Here is a 17,501-nt window from a genome sequence, read left to right on the forward strand (position 1 = left end):
TGGGATTTCTGTCACTGACAACTTTTGGTACCAGAGAACAACACTGCCAGCAGATGATGTTGTTTATGAGATCAGCACTTATCTATTTTGGTGCCACGTAGGAGTGTACCAAACACTGCACTTGCAATTTTACACTTTGTTCTTCCTCCTGGTGGCCTCCAATTTAACCAGTGCTTAACGGAGGAGAACTGAACAAGACTCAGGCAAGGAACACGAAGTTGCAATGCGGTTCTAATTCATTCAACAATCATAATGCCTTTCACGTGCTATTTATTCTGCTCCCATTTCCCTCTCTTGCATAATCACTATCAATTCAATTTCCAGGGGTTCTGCACACTGAGCAGACGATAAACAATTTCCAGGCGCTAACTTCAAGCTGCAAATGGTCCCCATCAGAACCTCCCCACACACGCACTGTCTTCTGTTCCCAGGTGTTTTGTAAAGCTCAGTTACTAAGCTTTCGGGGCTGGGAGCTGCCTGTCTTCCGGGAACTCTGTAAGCAAGAGGAGAAAACTGTAAGCCATTAGCCTGCTTCGAAGACTTGGAGACATGAGGCTTAACTGAGGTTTACTGGCAACTGGCTTTGTCCTTATTCCAAATCCTTCCGGCTCTGGCCCCTGTGAAGTTTCTTTGAGTACACCGTCTTCTTTTCCCATTTCCCAATACACTAAAGGTCCTTTTCTGGGACTGAATCATAAATTACAAGGTGTAATCTAAAGAAAAACATTTATTTTGGAGTCTCATTAACAACTCAGAGGAGAGCGATAGTGTTTATTCCCCGCATGATGGAGTGGACTCCTGCAGACGTGAAAAAGGCCAAGCCCTCTTCCTAATCCTTAAACACACACACACACACACGGTCAATATTCACAACAGGGAAGGTACCACAGAAGGGCAGAGGAAACACTGCACTAAAGACAGTCTTTCTAAACACCAAGTATGAAGCTCCTTGTCGTTAGTGATTTACTGGCAACCATACATAATTATCCATCCCATGTGTGAGTTTTTACAATAGTGTCTCTCAGTGCCAAAATTCAGCCCTTTATACTCCGCTAAGTGATGTTGGGACTGGGGCTCTGCAAGCCACGTTTCTCCTTTGTCAGTTGGCTCCATATTCAACTCTGCCAATAGGGGATACTAGGGGGAAACTTCAAGGGAGAAGCCAGGAGAAGCAACATTCTTCTTCCTGTTTACCTCTGTTCCTGTGAGCATCACCCCAACAATCGTCCTTCATCCTGGAAGCGACAGCTGATTCCAATCTCCTGCTTCCTTTTGCCCCATTCAGAACTAGCCTCATCACCCGCTGGCCGCCTCTCCCCTGAGCTGCTGAGCTATCTGGACCTGTGTAGTACCCCCTCCTCAGAAGTCTGAGTCCCAATTCTGTGAGACCCTCCTCTGAGCCTCTGGGTTCTGATCAACCCCACCTCTTCCCTTTGTTCCCCAACCCTGGGGGATGGCAATGGCTTCATGTAATTATTACCTCTGTGTTACCTCAGGGTTCACTTTTTGTTTTTTCTGAAACATGTTGAACCAATCTCCTATATTCATTCTTCTAAGCTGGAAGCCCCTGTGTTCTCTACTTTTCTGACTGGCCCCAATGGGTCCTCCTTGTATTAACCATACCCTGCTCCCTACCTGATCCCTGAGCAAAATCCTAATCATTTTGCTCCTACAAAACTTGTCTTCTAACTGCCCTACTTCTGATTCTCCCAGTGTAATACCTGGATGGTGACTAACAGTAGTGGACAGGGGTGGAGGAGAGGACAAGGCATGAAGGATCCTGCGCCCCAATAATCAGAAGCAGTGTTCCTGCATAAAGTCTTAGTTGGTCCACTTATGGAATAAAGAACAGGGGGTCAAATGAGAGCAGATCTCCCTGTTAGTCTGCCCTCAAGAGGAAAGAGGAAAGGAGACTTCTTGCTAAACTACTTGGAAAGGAGGTTCAGAAACTAATGAGCTAACTCACATTTCAGTAATTCAGGAACTCTGAATGACATAATAAATAGGCAAACTGCAAACACTACCACTGAGTAGTGTTTGCAAAATCCCACCTTCTGGGCTTCCCTCTTAGTGTTCTCTAAGGTCCTCTTCTGGGACTGCCGTGAAAGGAATGACTTAGTGATTTTCAGTCTTTACTGAAAGAATTAGCCTGTCAGCCACCTTTTCCTCAGGATTGCTAGCTGCATTCAGGGAGTTGAGAAAATGGGACTCTTTCATGAAAAGAAATGAGCAAGGATAATACTGGAGCATCAGAAGGGCAAAAGCACACAGGTTTCATCAGACACTTGAATGTAAAGCCTGGATCTGCCACTTTTGAGTCTGAGCCTCAGTTTCAGCTGCAGAATGGGAGTGATAATGACCTTGCAGGAACTCTTTGAGGATGAGATCTATCATATGGAATACCCTTGGCATAGGGTCCTGGCAGAGAATGACTCGGCCATGGACGTTTTTGATTAAACCTGGCTTGAGGGGTCACATGTCAAGGACATTCCTGAGGCTGTCTCAGCCTCCAGCAAGCTCCCATCTTTTCTTTCACTTTTTGAAGCAGGCCCCAAACCCAGGCCTCAGCTCTGCACGCCTTCTCAAGGCCTCCACTACCCATGCTGCTTCTCAGGGTTCCTCTCCCCCTTCTCCAAGATCAGCTGTAAAGGAAGCATTCACCCCTGTTCTCTCACTTTCTTGTAGCCCCCAAAAATGATCATGTGGTATTTGTTTTCCTTTTAGAGGTTTACTACTAATCTCTGCAGGGGAACAGAGATGGGAAGAAATGAAATTAACATCATGGGGAAGGTTCGAAGACCACAGAGTCCTCACTGTGGCCCTTTGTAGCTTCTGACTCACCAGGAAGGGTAACCTTGGACCTCGGTCTCTCATACCTGTGGGTGAAAGAGGGGCTTCCTCAGGATAAGGGGAAGAGCAACTATATCTCTTTGACCTCCAGAAGGCAACTTGCAGAAGGCCTTGTGCTTGGGTGGCAAGAAGTCCATTCACCAGGCCTCTGCCTTGCCTGGGACGGACCCTACGGGCCATCACCTCACTGTGGTACCATTTGTGTGGCTCCAGTAGCCAGAAGGAGAGGACTCTGTATTTGGGGGAAGAGAGCAAGCGTGGCAGACAGAGGAGAGAGGGACCCTCGAAATATCCACTCGGGCTACCCCCCAGCTTCACTCAGGGCTCCTACCTACAAACGGTCTGATCACCCCTGCCTCTCCCTGCTTTCTCATAATTTATGAATAATTATATAACTATTATGAATTATATAATTATTTAATTTTTAACAACTGCAATAGCAAGGGTACAGTAAGTCCAACACTTACTGTGTTCCAACACTTACAGTTAAGTTCCAAACACTTACTTCCATCAATTCTCACAACACCACCAGGAGGTATTTCATATTAGCCATCATACAGTGGAAGGAATTTAGGCCACAAAAAGGCAAGGGACAGAACCTGTCTGTAATCCCACCCTAAGTAAGGGGCAGACTGGGATTTGAACCCAGGCCTGTCTGACTCCAAAGTTCATATTCTTTTCCATTATATGACGCTTTTCCAATAAATTTTCCCCCCAAGAAGACCCTTCCTAATCCACTGCAGGATCCTCTAATCCTCAGCAGGATCTCCCAGAATTTTTGCTATTCAGTGGGAAAGGATGAAGACTCCCAAACAAATTCCCCAGCTCTCCTCTTCTCCTTCTAGCTGGAGTATTATTTCAGTAGATATACCTAAATTTTAAGTGGAGCTCTTGGATCTCACCAATGAAATATGATATGTAAGGACCCATTTTCTTCGGAACAGAAATCAAAACTGGCCTGGAGAGAGGCAGGCAGAAGGCGAGCAAAGGCCAGCTAACTGTCTCATGGGCTCCCAGCCCCGCCTTGATGCCTGGCGGGTTCAGACCACTGGACTGGTCTCCTTTCTCCTCCAAGGGCATGGGCTTCATGGGAACCTGGGTTCCTTTAGACAGAGAAGCAGTACTGGGAGGTTGGAAAGAAGGGGGGTGAAATTTGTTTTTCTCGATACTTCTGTCCTTTCTCCACACACTTTTTTTGTTTGTTTGTTGTTTGTCTGTGTTTGTTGTCTTTGGTATTTTTAATGGATAACTGTGTTATTTGGTTTTAATTCCCTTCAAAACTGTGTCACTTCTGAGCAAGTGATTAAAAGCCTCCTTAAACTCCTCACAATCCCTGACCTCGGGAAAGAAAAAGGTTTTCCACATTAGTTGATGTTGTTGTTTCTTCCTCTCCCTTAAACCTGGTCAAAGTAACACTGGGGAGAAGGTTCAAAGAGGTGAGGCACAGTGATCCCAGCCACCAGGCCCCTGCAGGCCAGCACCACTTTAACCTGCCTTTGTTTTCCCCTCTACCTACACCCAACCAACGCAGGCCACAGCTGAAGCTGGGAGGGCAACCCTTGCCAGCTCCTCGCATGGAAATAAGAGGCCCTGCTGAGACCATTCTGGCATCCCAGCCAGGTCACAAACATCTCCTGGCCACATCTTGCCTAATGTCCTTCTCTCCCAGCTGACTGCTTGGATAGGTCACCTCTCAGCTGACTGTTTACCCAACTCCACTCCAAAAAGAAAATGCCCATTCCTATTGGTCTAAGAAAATTTCATATGCTTTTCCAAGCTACAAGGCAAAGGAATTTTGGTACCGTTTGCCCAAGAGCACTAATTTAATGGAGGGAAAAAAAAAAAAAAACGTTTTTAACATTCTGGATTTTTCTTAGAGTTTCCTCGGTCTATTTAATTAATATTATTACCAGTTCTTTTCTCTACTTGATTCCAGAAACACGTATGGAACAGCTGCTACAAAGTGGGTACCTGGTAGGCACTGAGAGGGCACCAGTGAACAAGTACAGAACCTCCCCTTAGTGGAGAAATCAACTCAAAGTGGAAAAAACCCACATGGTTAAACAATCTTCACCATATATAGCTTGCCTGCATTGGTAATAGAGACACCAGGCATTTTCCACGAAAATACTAAAAGATTCCTATGGTAAGACGTTAATCTCATATCCAGTCAGACCTGATCCTGGCAGGTGATTTCCTCACATGTACAGAATGTGAGCAGAGCTGATAACAACGTCTATTAAGACATAACAGGGCAGAGCGTTTTCTTTCCCCTAACAGGCAAGCAAGAATCCATGCCATCGTCCATCACGCACACTGACAGTTTTTCTGATCCAAAACAGCTGCGGCCCTGAAAAGACAGAGGGCTGGGTGTCCATTCTGCTTCAGTGCCAATTAAGAGCCCAGCCTTTGTGATTCCAGCGTTGGCACCTTCCTCTGTGTCCTTCACCGGCACCTTCTCACATGGCCTTCTTCTGTTTGTTTATGTACATCCTCCTGACAACAGAAGAGGCTTGAAGGCATCAACTGACTCCAGATGGTCTGGGGAAGCGAATCCTAGCACCGAGGCTCCCCAATCCTTGGGCCTCCCTAAAGCGGGTGCCCCACAGGGCCTTCAGATCAACCCTCTGTTTCCTTCACGCACAGATAATTCGAGGGACTGCTGGGGGTGGAGGCTTCTCAACAACTGGCAAGACACTCAGCTTAATACAGCAAAGGCATGGTCCCAACCACTTGGGGAACCTGCCGACTTATGGCCAAAGGCAAGCACATGAATCGATTCCAACTCTAAGTGAGAGAAAGAGGGAATTGCATTTTGAGGAGGTAAATGGAAAATTATGCTTTAAGGATACTGATCCCTTACCCCCTCCCACTTAATGAGCTAAATACACAGCAGTACACACAAATTACATTGAAAACGACATAGTAGGATTTTTTAAAGAACTAACCTTTGAATAGAACTTTACAACATGCCCTCGACTTGCATTATTTATTTAAATCTCCCGCCCCCCGCCCCGAGCTCAGTGGGCCTTTTATCATGCCCATTGCTTTAGATGAGAAAACTGAGTCAGAAAGCGTAACTTGCCAGACGAGCCACAACAGAGAAGTGACAACGTTTGGGCATGACTTGCACAGCCCTCCAAGGTGCCGTGCTGCCCCACCAATCCCTGTCAGAAACCCCTGAGGCACCTCCGGGGGACACCATCGCTCCACAAGGAGAACACTGTGGATGTCACTGGATTCTGGCTCCCTCAGATCTGTCCTTACTCTACTTCTCTTTGGGTTTAAATGGCGGCAAGCAAGGAAGCGAGCTGGGCAGCAGTGATGAACCCCAAAGGCCCTGCTGATGCACAGAGTAAAATGACTACGGAGTCAGTGACCCAAAGTCTCCTTTAAGGTTCAAAGTCTAAAGAAAACAAACCCAGAAGATATGTGTGTGAGAAGAGAAATAAGAAAGTTGACATTCAATCACTCTGTCGCTCTTCCTCTCTTTCTCTCATCTTTATCATCATCATCATCTCTCTATCTCTCCCACCTTCCTTCTCTCTCTCCTCTCCCCCCTTCCTCCCTCTTCCTCTCCCTCTTCCTCACACTCCCCAGACCAAGACCCAGTGAGGACTCAAAGGCCAGGGCAGTTGCCTGAAGCCATGTCTCATGGGCTATAACCCAGGGAAATAATGCATAGGAACTGGGGCCAGGTAAGCCAGGACTCAAAGAAGAGGCCATAGGGAGGCGCTTAACCAAGCACAGAGGACCAACCAGGAGGGAGTTCCCTGGGGTTTGGGTGCCTTCAGCCTCAGGTATAAACAAGCTGGGAAGAGGTGGGGGCCCGGGGCAATCCAGAGCAGAGAGACCTACAGGCTTCCCCCAAAGCTCCCCCAGTGGTTTAGGCTGACTTCACAGGAAAAGGGACCACTCTTCAACCAGTCAGCAGGCTTGAAGATGAACCTCTTACATGCAGTTGTTGGGTATGTCCCACTCATCAGAGGGCAATTTGGCGGTACCGATCGACACTTAAAATCTGCATGCCATTTGACATAGTCATTCCACTACTGGTCTATCTTATAGTATATCTTACCTGTCTGCACAAAAATATCTCTGCAGAGATGTTCACTGCAGCATATTGCAATCACAAAAGACTGGAAACTACCTAAATAGTGAATGATTGGAATGGGATAAATATAATCAGGTTTGCTCATACAATGGAATACTCCGTAACCATTGAAAAGAATGAGTCGACTCTATATTAAAGACAAGGAGGTGGGGATTGGCCCCTAACAAGAAGTTCAAAGTAGAGAGTTGGGAGAGTAGATTTCTTTGGAAGCAGTTATCAGTGGGTCATGCTTTCCCCACCCCACCCAACCCCTACTGAAGAGGCCTGAAGGGGACCATTTGAGAGCGTGGCCTGAATTCCCTGGAGTTTAAAGGACATAGAGACTGGTCTCTGACTCACACTTGCGCCTGACAGAATCTATCTCAAGCACATGTTAGGTGTCCAATAAATGTCTGTTGAATAATGGAAGAGATGAGTGAATGAATGAATGAATACCTGAAAAGTATAAAAGTGAGAGGCTGTGACTACACCTGATGAGGTGATAGGCACATTAGCTACACAATGGTTACAGACAGCATATCCACACACACTTGCACAAAAGCTGATGGCATGAATACACTGAGGAAACTAAGGCTATTTGACTAAACCTACTTTTGTCATATTAGACATTTCATCAGAAAAGCCCATGGTGGCCCAGGAATCTTCCATGTCTTCCTTAAACAGCTCTGGCCTCAAGTTAATCCCTAGGATGAAGACTGCAGAAAACCCAGGGAACATTCTAGATGAAAAAATCTCTGGAGTTAAAAGTGGTTATCTCTGGCTGACAACAGATTCTGGTTCCCAGGTCTTCATTTATTTGCTTCTGTCCTTATGTCATTCGTTCTTCTACCCTTTAACCATAATCAGTCCTTGACTACGTAATACCTGACAGTAGAAGGGAAAGGATTCGATCTCACTCCCCGCTCTCATCAGCACACTGAGAACCTTTGGCAGCATCTCAGCCCAGAGACCCAGGTAAAGTGTCCCCACTGCTGCTCCAGCAATAAGCATCATTTGTCTGTACACATCAGCTCTTTTAACAACAGGCTTTGCTTACTCGTGATGAAAATCCTCCATTTTAATTAAGTAGTGGAACTGCATTTGTAATCTAGTTTAATGCCCCAGAACAAGTTCCTGAACTACAAAGCCTGTATCTGTGCTCCACTAACTCTCCTCAAACACGCTTACTACAGCTACAGCCATAAGAGGGAAGTATGGATGTCCGTGCAAACATACACTTGAAAGACTGAACCCAAACAGGAATCATCGTGGTGTGCACGTGCACTTGGGCTTTGAACACCCTTCACCAGAATTGATTCACCAGTTCTCCTTGATGCTCCTGTGAAGGAGAAAGATGAAACCAGGCTCCAAGAGTGAGCCCCACCAAATCCCACCATACTTCCAATATCCAAGTGATGGGATGAAAGCGGCCAGGGTAAACAAGCATGGGCTATGTGATTTTCAAGATCTATTTATCCAGTCCTATTTGGAATAGGGAGGGATTCCAAGGCAAGGAAATTCCAGAAGGCCCCATAAGAGGAGCCAAGCCTTTGATGTAACTTTCTGTCGCTCCTTGCTTCCCCATGCAAATCTCTCATTACCCCATCCAAATAACTTCCAAAACCACAGCTTCCTCTGTGTCTTGCAATGAGAAAATCTGTGCACTTGTGCTGGGAACGTACCTGCCCTCACTCCCCATCATCTGGAGGGAAGGAGGCCTGAGCCCATCAATAGCTCAGTTCAGCTGGTTCCTGAACGGAGAGGGGAGGATCAAAGGGCCAGAAATATTCATTTATGGGGAAAAGTAAAAGAATTAAATATGCAGAACCTGACCAAATGACGCCTGAAGGGGGAAATAAATGCCCACGAGCATTTGAAGGGTGTAACCAAACACCACAAAGAGAGACTTATTTTTAAAAGATGGTTCAAGTGGTTGTAACAGGGAGAGACTGAAGGAAAGCAAAGGAAAATCTCAACTATTAAGTAAATTCTACCTTCAGCCAGGGCCATAATACAGAGGGAATTGGTATCCATAGAACCTCTAGACTGAAACTTATATTCTCTAGAATTTGTATGTTTCCATTTCCGATCCATTTCCCAGATGTGTTTGTTTGGACTTAAAAATATATGTTTGAGTATTGCCTCTTGTATCTAGATGTTCTGTGTATTTTTTGCGTGTACCTTGTGCTCTCGTATCTTTGATTTCTATGTACTTCTTGCGTGTACTCCCTACGGTGTAATCGGCAAATGGCCTGTTCTCGTGGCAGCAAAGGCCGGCAGGTGTGCATGATTTGTCAGAACAAAGAAATAAGCTCAGTAATGGTGATTTTAGAAATAAAATACCTAAGAATCCCTCCAGATTAGTGACTTCAGTGCCTCACATGAATTTGAAGTTCTGCCACTCAGTTTTCTCCAAGCTCTCTGGAGAAGAAATGGGTGATGTCATAAGAATATAGCCAGAAAATAGATCTTAACAGTTTTCTCCTGAGATACACTATGTGGCAAGTCCTTCTGGAATTTCTAGATGGGAAGAAATAGGCACAGTGAGAACAGCTTTTCTGAGAGTCTTTCAACACATTTATTCCCAGATGGGTTCAGTGCAAGAGTGAAAATTATTTTTTTAAGGAGCATAGAAATTTCAACAAAGGTTTGGTTTGAGTTTTAACCAGAGACTTAGGCCTCTCCATCACCTGGGGCGTTGATGAGGGGGTCTACATTTCAGTTACAAGCTCTTACGTGACTCATGTTCTACGGCAGAAGGGGCACTGAACTAGAAGTCTGTAGGGCTTAAATCCCCCCTCCATCATTTAAATATCTGGATGATCTTGGATAAGTCAACTTTCCTTCCCAGACCACTTTCCTTACATCCAAATGAGGGAACTGGACTAAATTGGTGGGGTTTTTTTAAAACACTTTTTTCTTAGACTTTTTTCCGCAGAGTTCCTTTTTAAATATAATACTACATGAAAGTCCAAAAATATGAACAGGGTCAAAATCTTTCTGGTTAAAGCAAAACTGAGTGGTCCAGAGTTTGACCACCAACATCCTCCATTATAGGTCATGACCCTCAGTCCCCACTCTGAAACCCTGAGGCACCTCCGTGGGACACCATTGCTCCCTGAGGAGAACATTGTGGATGTCACTGGATTCTGGCTCCCTCAGATCTTTCCTTACTCTACTTCTCTTTGGGTTTAAATGGCAGAAAGCAAGGAAGCAAGGTGGGCAGCAGTGATGAACCCCAAAGGCCCTGCTGATGCACAGAGTAAAATGACTACGGAGTCAGTGACCCAAAGTCTCCTTTAAGGTTCAAAGTCTAAAGAAAACAAACCCAGAAGATATGTGTGTGAGAACAGAAACAAGAAAGTTGACATTCGATCACTCTGTCGCTCTTCCTCTCTTTCTCTCATCTTTATCATCATCATCATCATCTCTCTCTCTATCTCTCCCACCTTCCTTCTCTCTCTCTCCCCTCCCCCCTTCCTCCCTCTTCCTCTCCCTCTTCCTCACACTCCCCAGACCAAGGCCTAGCAAAGTCCCAAAGGCCAGGGCAGTTGCCTGAAGCCATGTCTCATGGGCTATAACCCAGGGAAACAATGTATAGGAACTGGGGCCAGGTAAGCCAGGGCTCAAAGAAGAGGCCATAGGGAGGCGCTTAACCAAGCACAGAGGACCAACCAGGAGGGAGTTCCCTGGGGTTTGGGTGCCTTCAGCCTCAGGTATAAACAAGCTGGGAAGAGGAGGGGGCCCGGGGCAATCCAGAGCAGAGAAATCTGCAGGCTTCCCCCAAATCTCCCCCAGTGGTTTAGGCTGACTTCACAGGAAAAGGGACCACTCTTCAACCAGTCAGCAGGCTTGAAGATGAAACTCTTACATGCAGTAGTTGGGTATGTCCCACTCATCAGAGGGCAGTTGGGCGGTACCGATCAACACTTAAAATCTGCATGCCATTTGATGTAGCCATTCCACTACAGGTCTGTTTTCCAGAGAGACTTGCCTGTGTGCACAAAAATATCTGCAAAGATGTTCACTGCAGCATATTGCAATCACAAAAGACTGGAAACTACCTAAATAGTGATTGATTGCAATGGGATGAATATATTTAGTTTTGCTCATACAGTGGAATACTCTGTAGCCATTAACAAGAATGAGTCAACTCTATAATAAGGAAAGAGCTCTAACATCTAATGTTAAGTGAAAAAAGCAAGGTACAGATATTGTGTGCAATAAGGTATGTCTTATGTGAAAAGGATGTGTACATATATGCTTGTATATCCACAGAATATTTCTAGAAAGGTACACAAAGAGTGCTCATAATGGTTACTTTAGGGAGAAAAATCTAGGTGGGGGATTTCCTCTGAGAGGAAAAGGCTTTTTTTCTTTTCTTTTCTGTACGTGGTCCTCTCACTGCTGTGGCCTCTCCCGTTGCGGAGCACAGGCTCCAGACGCGCAGGCTCAGCAGCCATGGCTCACGGGCCCAGCCGCTCCGCGGCATGTGGGATCTTCCCGGACCGGGGCACGAACCCGTGTCCCCTGCATCGGCAGATGGACTCTCAACCACCGCACCACCAGGGAAGCCCGAAAATGCATTTTTTAAATGCCCTTTCATACACTGATTCAACTTCTTTTTATAATGTGCATATATGCATTTAAAGAAAGGAAAAATAAGAATTGTGTTAGAACAAAACCTGTCAAGTTGATTTAGCTTTCAAAAACAATTGTACACTTTAGGACTCCAAAAATCAGCCAACCGTTATCTTTATCAGAAACTAGAATCAAACAGGGAAACTGACTGGGTCACTAAGACCTTTACTGCAAACCCATTTGACAATGGTGAGCACTGAGCAAAGTACTGGATGTGAGAGCAGGAAGCCAGGTTTCTGGCCCTGTCCTCACCACCTCAAGCAAGTCACATGGGCTTTCTTGGCCTGTCATGCTTCATTCATAACATGACTGTGTGCGCTAGGTGGTCTCCAAGCTTCTTCCCTCCTCTAAGATGCACCCCTGACACGCTGTGGCCACAAACTTGAGCTTTGGACTTCTAATCCCAGCCCTGCTGACCTATTACTTGTGTGACCTTGGGCAACGTATTCAATTTTATAAACCTCAATTTCCTTATCTGAAAAAAACAGATGCTAATTCTATCGGCCACACAGGGTTTTGTGAGAATTAAACAGAAGCCTGCCCTAAAGCACATAGCACAGTGGCACCCTCTAGCTGGTATGCTCATCCCCAGATATTCTCAAACTTAGCTCCTACCTCACAGGTCGCCAACCAATCTAAATGGACCTGTCTGCTCTGGTTACTGTTTATCACATTAGGTTGTTTCTCTCCTTTACAGCATGCATCACAATTTGTAATTACCTCGAATATTAATTTGTTTACTGTCCATCCCACCCCAACTAGAACGTGAGCTCTATGAGGTTAATGACTTAATTTTTCAGGCTCACCACTCCATCTCTAGCCTCTAGCACAGACGCTGCTCATATAAATTCCTTGAGTGAATAAATGAATAAAGCAATGCTAGCTGCTAGTTGCTGTTGACCCTCACAACAGCCCCTTGCCAGGGAAGACTAATGAGCTCTTTCTCAAAGAGTGGGTGTGAGAATTGCTAACATTACTTTACAGAGCCTCAGAGCAGTTCAGTAACGTGCCCAGAGTTACCTGGCTAATACGTGGCAGAGCCAAGACCGAAACCCATCCCTCTGTTGACTCCAAACTCTGTTCCCTCAACCGCCGGACTATTCTAGGGCAGAGAATTCCCTCGCCTGGAGTTGCGTACATACAACTCCTGCCTGGCAACTGAGGACACGGCTCCAACAACAATCATGTCCGATCTTTCAATTCCACATTGCCTGAAACACCACTAATGGGAAATCGCACTAATCTATGCCTTAGCACGTTTAACCCCTGCAGTTCCCTCCTGCTGACCCTTTAAATGTCTTTGCTGGGGGCAGAAAACAGAAGATATTCTTGAGTCACACAACAACACTTTGAAACTTCCCGGCTGAAGCTCAGAATTACTCACAATCACCAAACAGCACAAGTGACTAGTTGTCGTTTGAATATCACCAAAGTCATGAGAAGTAATCACTTGGAAAGTCTTGTTACATCTGGAGAAGGAAACAGAAGCAACTGAGGAGAAAGACTGAACTCTCAGAGGCTGATGAATGGCTCACTATGTTGCCATCTTTGAGGTGATGTCAAGTTTATGAGTGTTGCTTGCCTTAATGCTGTTGTTGTTATCGAGCATTTGTAAAGTTCCTGGCTAGAAAGCCCACAAACTATAAAAGGCTGGGAATCATTCCTGTTTTTAGATGTAAGTTCTACCATCGGCAAGCAGCAAAAACCTTTTAGACACAAAGCTTCAGAGGGAGAGAGATGTAAACAGTATCTTGGCGAGGATACCAGTCATAGGTAGCACCGGCCTCAGAAGAGCAAATCACAGAATGAGCAAGCTGTTATTGATTAACCCATCACATGCATGTCCTGAGGAAGCTGCTTTTGAAGTCTAGGTTGAAAAACATTCAGCAAGAAGAAGTTGCCACATTCCCGTTATTCTCTTCTACAATGGAACGGGAAGATAATAGTTCACTGGCACCCCAAACCCAAGCAGCATATTCAATCACCTGCAAAAACATTGCTCCATTCTCCCAGTGGACAAGTTAAGAACTATGGCTTTGTCTTTACAAGTCAATACATATAAAATCTGTCATTCATTCCATCTTCAAAGAAGTCAAACTGGGTATCCTATAAAAAAAAACACACAGCTCAGTGGGATGCTAATTTGGACACATGACCTACCTGTATAAATCTTACAGAATCAAGCCCCCAGATTCACTGGCATACCAATTAAATAGGACTTTCAGTGACGGAGAGCCTTAATAGCTAAAACAAATGGCAAGTTGGCAGCTCCGATATACTAGAATAGTGTTTCTAAAAATGTGGTCTGTGAATTACGTTCATCACAAATAGCCGGGATGCTTCTGAAAGGACACATTTCTAAGCCCCACCTTAGTCCTATAGTTCTGTGGATAGTGTCCATTACCTTACAAAAACAAACAAAAAACCCTTCTCGGGTGAATATTTTACATTTTAACATTTGAGAACCACTGGAGTATAGAAATAAGGACATCTGCTCAGACCAAGCAACGTGCGCTTCTCACACCTAAACCATGTAGAACAGGACGCAGACAATAGCAAAGACAAACTCCCACTGTGGTGAAAGCAAGAAGGGAGACACCTCTGTAGAATACTGCAAACTAGAGCTTACAGTCATTCTGTTTCACCTTTTCCTCTTCTTCCTTCAGTAAAGCAGAGGGGGACTTTTTCGGGCACAGAAAATCTCATTTCCTATTGCTATAAAGAAATAAACGGTCATTTCACGTACAAAAATACAATAAACAGGAAGAAAAACAGACTTGGAGACAGAAATGATGAATTGAGTTCTGGACATTGATTCATAAAACAATTATTAATTAAGTACCATATCTAGTTTGAGCCTTGTAGGGTCATCCAAGTGGAGTTTTCCTATGGGCAGCTGGCTATTGTGGTCTCAAACTCAAGAAGAGTTCTGGAGTCAACAACGTATAAGTGACACTGGAAGCCTTGAGTGTAGAGTGTGTAGAATGGCCAAAGAAGAAAGCATAGAATCTTTGGGAGCATCTGAAAGAAAATTCCTCAGAGAAGAGTAATAGATGATGATGATCCAGAAAGAACAAGGAGAGCTGACAGAGTGATACGACGGAAACCAGAGGAAAAAACGTCAAGGAAAAGGGATGATCAACAATGTCAAATACAAAAGAGAAAACATGTAATATAAGTGCAACGAGTACCTACTGAATTTGATAAATGGATTACCGGTAATCTCTGTTAAGAGGTGCTTTTGTAGATTACTCTGTGGTGGGAGGTCAGATTGCAGAGAACTGAGGAGCAGCCAGGACATGAGGAAGTCAAGAGAGCAGGTAGGGATACTTTGAAGGAGTTTGGCTGGGAAGGAAGAAGGGGCAGCATTCACAGAGGGATTTTTAAGAAGGAAGAGACAGGTACTTATTTATGTACCAAGTGAAAGAATCAGTGAAGAAAGAAAGAATAAGAATACAGAATGGAGTGAGAATAATGTATGGAGAAGCTCCTAAGGGAAAGAATAGGATGTGATTTAAAGCACGAAGCAGAGAATTACCTTTAAACAGGAGACGAACATTTTACTTGGATACTATAGGAGAGGACAGAGGAAAGTCAGATGCAGATGAGTTTGCAAGTAAGGAGCAAAGGAGAGAAATGAGTGAAGTCACAACTAATGACCTCAGTGTCTCCTACGAGATAGAAAGAAAGGGCATCTCTTTACAAAAGGTAGTGGGATTTGAATAGACAGCTTGAGAAGATCAGAGGACTTGGAATGGCTATTATAGGACATGGGAAAGAAAACTCTCTTGACCATGGGCAAGAGATAGGAATAATGAGCTGAGTTAATAAGGTTCAGTTAAAGTCAGACCATCAACTATTAGTGAGACCAAGCGCAAGGTTGTGCAGTTTCCTCCAGTAGCACTCAGAATCCTGGTGATGAAAGTAGAGAAGGCCCTGAGAGTGGGTGCCTCAAGTACGTGAAGGTCATGGGAGTCAAAGAGGCTAAATAATTTTAGGTGGAAATGTTAGATGGAAATTGAAGTCAATCAAGAAGTGGAATGAAAAATAAACCTATAATCTAGGTTCCAAAGCCCTCATAAATGTTGGGTAAGCCAATATTTATGTCAAGGATCAGGGGAAGTGGCAGAGCCAGACCACATAAATTTCAAAGGAAAAGAGACTTTTGCATGAGGATCCAAGAGAAATGGTTTAGTGGGACATGAAGAAATACAAACGCCTCCCTTGGCCCAGGGATGTGTGGAATATGAAAGAATGGCCTTCCTTTCCTCCAAAGGGCTACTGAGGAAGCAGATTCTAGGGAGGAATACATTTCAGTGAAAGCAAGGGGTGAAGAGAAGGTTTTGCAAGAAGTCTAAGCTAGAGAAGAGTTAATTTAAAATGAAATGAGGTGCAGAGGGTGCAGTAGAGGGTAAGGAAGGAGTAAGCAACACGGATGAGTCAGTGAGCAAGGTGTCCCTAGCACTGGTGTGGCGGGGTGGGGGATGGAAAGGAGGCTCTTGTTCTTGGTCCCACTCCCTTCAGTTCTAGCCCACTTTTAACTCTACTGTGTTCCCCTCCCTTTTCAGCATCCCTCTGCCATTTCTCCTTCTATAGGACTGACCTTGGCCTCCTTAGATGGGAAGATGTTTTTTTTTTTTTTTTCTATTCATTCCTGCCTGCTTAGAGGAAGAGACCCAGACTCACCTCAGTCCACCACAGTGCCCTGTTTCTAACAGTCTCGGGACCTGAGTCCTTTTCTTTGTCCTCCATCCTTCCTTGACTAACTTTTCATCATGATCTAAGGTCCACACTTTATCTCTGTCCTCCCCTCTGGATTGAGATCCTGATCTCTGATCAGATGTCCCTGGAGCACAACACCAGGGACAACTTGACAGAGGCATGCCTCAGCTGGCTTTCCACAAATCCTTAAGATTGTTTACAAGATCCCACACATACCCAAAGGATCACAGATGATGCCCTTTCCTGTGTCCCGATGAGGCACAGCTCACTGCCCTACACCCAACTCCCTTCAAGGATTTCCCCTCCCCCTCCTTCATTCAGTTTTCTGGCATCACTGAAGCAATGATGTCAACCCCATACTAATTGTGATATTGAGGGAGCAAGGTAAGCCACTCTGATATGATCAGTCAGGTATTGGAGGCAAATAAAATTCAAGACAAGTGGCCAGGCCACTTAATTGTGTGATTGTCAGAGAGGTAGAGCTAGATACAGTCAGAAACCTGTAGGCTTAAGGAAGGCAGATTTCCAAATCCTGAGATAAGATATCAGCATGATCACATTGTCTGAGACTCTTGACAGAGAAGAGGGAGCAAGAGGATTAGAAGACATCTGAAAAATTAAATTCCAACAAGACCATTAAAAATGCATGACAAGGCACAAACACGCAACTCATGAAAGAAAAGTACAATAGCCATAAACATGAAAAATCTTCAGTCTCATTAGCAATGAAAGGAATGCAAATTATAACAATAACACTCCATTTTTTACCTAGACAATTAGCAGACATTTTTTAAATTGTTGTGTTAATAAGAATGCAGGGAATCCAGTAAAAAAAAGAAAAAGGATGCAAGGAATCCAGCAATGGTGCTCGTAAATACTGCTGGTGAAAGTGCATTATCATCTCCTTTTCAGAAAGCAAATTAGCCAGATGAATCAAAAGCTTTAAAACAGTTTTTGTAATCATTTAGAATAATGGCTTTGGAAGAATAAATGACATGGAGAAAGGATCATTGTATACTGATAGATGAAAAAGTTTCCAAAATGTCATGTGTGGTATGACTCCAGTTTTGTAACTACAGGTATTTACACACATACATTCGTACACACATAATGTTTGTGTAGATATGCATGGGAATATGACTGGAAAGACATCAAAGTGTTAATATTAACTCTGGGTGATGAAGTTATCGTAATT

The 17,501-nt window shown here is 44.5% G+C and overlaps 1 long non-coding RNA gene across 3 annotated transcripts in view; it reads right to left on the minus strand.

Annotated features, from left to right (window-relative positions):
• LOC307184593 overlaps positions 1-17,501 on the minus strand; it is a 417,717-nt gene that overhangs the window by 343,766 nt on the left and 56,450 nt on the right. The gene's annotated exons all lie outside the window — the stretch shown is intronic.

This window comes from Stenella coeruleoalba, assembly GCF_951394435.1.
Source record: "Stenella coeruleoalba genome assembly, chromosome: 3".
Taxonomy (NCBI): Eukaryota; Metazoa; Chordata; class Mammalia; order Artiodactyla; family Delphinidae; genus Stenella; species Stenella coeruleoalba.